This window comes from Cupressus sempervirens, chromosome 3 (genome assembly GCF_028749045.1).
Source record: "Cupressus sempervirens isolate cs-2001-9-10 chromosome 3, ASM2874904v1, whole genome shotgun sequence".
Classification (NCBI taxonomy): domain Eukaryota; kingdom Viridiplantae; phylum Streptophyta; class Pinopsida; order Cupressales; family Cupressaceae; genus Cupressus; species Cupressus sempervirens.
This window is the reverse complement of record NC_143120.1, coordinates 105,326,848-105,332,062: the sequence shown is the minus strand read 5'-3', so window position 1 is coordinate 105,332,062 and position 5,215 is coordinate 105,326,848.

Genomic DNA, 5,215 nt, shown 5'->3' with positions numbered 1-5,215 from the left:
TTTGCTATGAAGGATTTGGGGGCAGCAAAACAAATCCTTGTTATGAAGATTTATAGAGATAGGAAGAATAGAAAATTAACACTATCTCAAGCTGATTATGTTGAGAAGGTGTTGCAATGTTTCTCTATGGAGAATGCTACAGCTGTCAACACACCTTTACTTGGTCATTTGAAGTTGACTAAGGAGATGTGTCTCGAGACATAAGAAGAGGAGGATAAGATGTCCAAGGTACCCTATGCTTCAGCTGTAAGAAGCTTGATGTATGCCATGATATATACTAGGCCAGATATTGCACATGCAGTGGGAGTCATTAGCAAGTATATGAGTCATCCATGAATTAAGCATTGGAATGCAGTCAAATGGATTCTCAAATATCTGAGAGGAACATCTAATAAGTGTTTACACTTTAGGGGCTCTACTACTGAATTACAGGGCTATGTTGACTTAGATTAGGCAGGGGATATTGATACCAGTCGAAGTACTATAGGTTATGTCTTTACTATTGGTGGGGTAGCCGTGAGCTGGGTTTCTAGGTTATAGAAGGTTAATGCTTTATCCACTAAAAAGGCAAAGTATGAAGCTGTTATAGAGGTAGCCAAGGAGATGATATGGCTTCAGTTCTTCTTGAAAGAATTGGAACACCCTCAAAGGGATAATTATTTGTTTACAGATAGTCAGAGTGCCATTCATCTTGCAAACAATTTAGCTCTGCATTCAAAGACCAAACACATACAGTTGTGGTACCATTTCATTCGGTTAGTTTTGGAGGATGGACAATTAAAGCTGGACAAGATACATAAAGATGACAATCCAACAGATATGTTTACAAAGGTAGTAACAAGGGAGAAGTTGAACTCCTCTTCAGCTTCGGTTGGTCTTCTAGACTCAAAATGAATAAAAGAACAGTAGAGTCTAGGGTGGTTTGATCTAATGGGAGCCTCATGGTGTAGCGACATAGCTACAGGATCAGTCTCCAAGTGGGAGATTGTTGTTTAGTGTGGAGCTTGATCAGTCCCCAAGTGGGAGATTGTTAGTTTGTGGTGATTGATTAGGAGAGTACTGTACATACTTCATAAATTCTTTGGGGCTCGAGGCATCGACCCAAAAAATATTTTGGGGCCCTATTTTATTGGGATTTTGGGCTGACATGTAATTATAAATTATAACCCTAAAGCGGTTTAATACTTGTATAAAAGGGCTTAGAGTTAGGGATTGTTTTCATAAGGTGATGTAAAAATTGGTTCTTGCAGCGGTATTGAGCTGTAAGGGATTATAGATTGTAATCAAGTTGTAATTACTGGATCATAATAATATCGAACTTGCTGTTTGGTGGACGTAGCCCAGGGATTGGGTGAACCACATTAAATCTTGGTGCCTTGTGTTTTTATTCTTCTTTGTGATCTATTATTTTCTGTTATTGGTTATATTTGCATGTAATTGTTATTTTTAGTTCATGGTTTAATCCTAACAAGGGGGTGTTGACATTGGTCCGCATAGGTCAAAAGTGGACTAGTTACAATATGTCTTTGGTTTTGCTTGAATTGTTTTGGAATGATCTTGTGGTGTTTTTCCCTAAAGCACATCCTTTGTATGTTTTACAATGTGAGGAGTTTAGTTTGGGTAGTCCGGTCACCAATTTATCCATTAAATTTAAGGCTTGAAAGTGTATGTGCCCTAATCTTTTGTGCTAGATTTCATTTATATTAGGAGATTCATGAATGAGAGCTTGTTTAGATTTGATATACAATTTATATAGATAAACTTGCCTTATACCTATAGGTTTGGCTTTGTTAAATGTGGTGGATTTCTGCCATGCCAAGACTTTCCCATCAATGAATGTGATCTTGTATCCATTATCTTCAATAGTTGATATGGATATTAAGTTTCTTTGGATTTTAGTTTGATGTTACAAGTCCCTACACATTTTACTGGATATGCACAATCATCTCCGATGGCCACTTTTTCATCAATTTCTTCTACCATAGTTTTCATATTTTCTCAAAATCTAATAATATGTCTGGATGATCCATTATCAATTACCCAAGTGCTTGATTTTTTTGATACTTGATTTGATAGTGTTAAATAAAATACAAACTTTCCATATTCTTCTGGTGAGTTTACTTTTCCAATGTGGGCATAAGATGCTTGTTTCTTTGTTCTGTCAGGACAGTTTACAATATAGTGCCCATATTGGTCACACCTAAAGCATTGGACTTGTAAAGAATCTTTTCTCTATTTTCCTTTCCCATGAAATTTTTCTTTCTTTTGAAGTTCTTCTTCTTTCCTTTCTTCTTAGTATTTGTATTAAGAACTTGTATGTCTTCATCTAACGATTTTTGTTTGATTCCTTTTGGTAACAACCTAGTTTCTTCTTGTAGACAGTCAAATCTTAGTTAGTCTAACTTTGGGAGTTTTGATCTTGAACTAATGCCTTGTTTGAATGGTTCCCATGAACTTGCGAGGCCACTTAAGGCCGTTAGGGATAATTCCTTGATGTCTATTTCATACCCAATGTTAGACAATCGATCCCTTAATTATATAATCCTCATAAAGTAGGCATTTACAAATTGCCCTTTGTTATGCTCATGTAGTTCACTTCTGTTTTTAGTGCAAGAGTTCTTTTAATATTATATTACCTCAAACGTATTTTCTAAGGACTTGAGGATGATGTATGCATTTTTTTATTTTTCTAGAATAGACACAATGTGATTCCTTACAAAATCCACTATTAATTTCATAGCTTTCTTATTGTTTTCAATTCATTGTGATTTTTTTGGCTCATTTTTAGGCTATGTACTTTTATCTTTAACAAGTGAATCTACTTTGATATCATCTAATACCATAATGATTCGTAGTTTCCATGTTGTGAAGTTATTGGCTCCCTCAAGACAATCCTCAAGTCTCATTGCACTTGTCATTTTGAAAGATAATTTTTGATAAGTTAAAGGCATGCAATCTGAATTCTCAAGTTTAACTTTAGGTCTCTTATAAATGTGGCTCTGATACCATGTAGATGATTATACTTATATTAGACTATAGGTTCTTTAATTTTACCACAAGTTATTGATGACAATTTTACTCTTATATGTGTAGATTCACCCTTATTAATATTGTACAATATTCTTTATTTTGCAATATATGAATCACATTGTATTGGTAAATACAATATGCAAGTAATATCAATCTCCAAGTACGAGTGTCGGTCTACTAGAGTACATAGGTACGTTGATATGCAAGTGCATTACAAATTAAAATGTAAGAATGAAATATAGATCAATATGGAAGGGTATCAATCTGCTGTAAGTACTAATCATTTATTGATTTCGATATCAATGCTACAATCATTGATGCACATATATATTTTATTCAATAGATGCCTCTCAATATAGGTTGTGATCTTTCAATACCAAGTGTCACAATTTGCTTATGTGTTTAATTAGTATTAACTAACAAATATGATCTCCTACAAGACCTGATTAGTTAGTTGATACTAGCTAATTGTAACTATTATATATTAGGAGGCATATTTGATCAATTTACAAGACCACCAGGTTTAATAAATTGAATATATGTGTGTGTGTGTGTGTGTGTGTGTGTGCGTGCGTGCATGCATAGTATTTCATCTCAGTTTGTTATGAATGTGCTTGGTCAGTATTAAGAAATTATCAATTTTTATAATATGTATATGTATGTGAGTGTATGTTTTACATACACTCACATACATATACAATTTACAGTTTCAGGAGATTTGACTAACACTATTTAGTAACAAGTCTACTACCAATTTCATCCACAATTATAATCATTAGACCTCCTATAAAGAGATGTGTAATCACTTTGAATACAAGCATCATATAAGCCACACAAATAACTGCAATCATTGCTAAATACTACTTGGTGCCATCCCTATGTTGGCTAGATGAGATTTGAAATAAGTTAAAACGAAAATATTCCCATGATGCTAAGGAACGAAACGAGGATTACCTCGATCAATATAACACACCTCACACACACTAACATGAAACACTATCTTTGAAGCCTGCACTACTGGTAGATTTGATGAACACATTACATGGTAAATGTTGGGACCAAAACCCAGATGAGCAAACTCCAAATAGGATTGAACCCAAACTATCAATCCACCATAAGTTACATGCTAAAATGTACCACCACCAAAAAGAATAAGGATAAATATTAAAGGCATGTCCTTTAGTGAACACCTCTATCGATACTCTAAGGTTATCAATACACATCAACTGATATAACCAAAACATGCAAATACAAAGGACATGTTGACACTATTGATAACCATTAATGACAACAACATGAATAACATCAACTTCGCGTTCTAACATCTTCTTAGGAAACAACTACCATCCCAGTTAAGAATGCCTTAGGAGTTTGTAAAAACCATGTCATGAATCTCGAGGGGATTTATTGGACACTTACCAACAATCTTTGCCTCAGCATTGGCCAAGGGAATTCACAACCCCACTCTAATGTCAGCTATATGGAGTTGAGCTGGCCTTTTCTCAAGCAAGATGGACCTTTTTTGGAAACTGTTAGGAACCTACTTAAGACTTCCATAGGAGGTTATTAAACCACATCATAAATGTTGAGGGGATATGCTAGGCACTTACCAACATGTTGGACATGATAGCAATGTTTCTATCAATTTCTTCTTCATTTCGGTGAGCTTCTGCACTAATAATGAAATGTAAGTGCGAGCCATTCTTGTGACACTTTAAAAAGCCTATAAATAGGTTGGAAGAAGCTTCTTCGTCAAATAGATTTTGTGACCCTTGTTTCTATTTAAAAAATATATATATATTTTTATGAGTCCTAATGTTTACATATATTGTTGAATAGATTCTATAACTCACCCCAACTTTTTTTTTCTCCATTTTTGTGTGCATTTTCTTGAAGAATATAATAAAGTTGTTGATTACTTAGATAAATATGCCTTTAATGTGGATTACAACTGGAATACCATTGATTGGGGCTCTTGGCCTATGAATACAGCTAGACAATTCTTTAGCTTCCTCATAATAATCAAGCACAACTCTTTGTTGTTACACTTCTTAGGGGATACAAGTTTTGTTTGGATTATAGTTTCTTTTAATTCCTGGGGATGATAGAATACTAAAAAAAACCCTTGAATTTTTCACATTCCAACTTTATTTATAACTATTGTTGTCTACAAATTTTACTATTA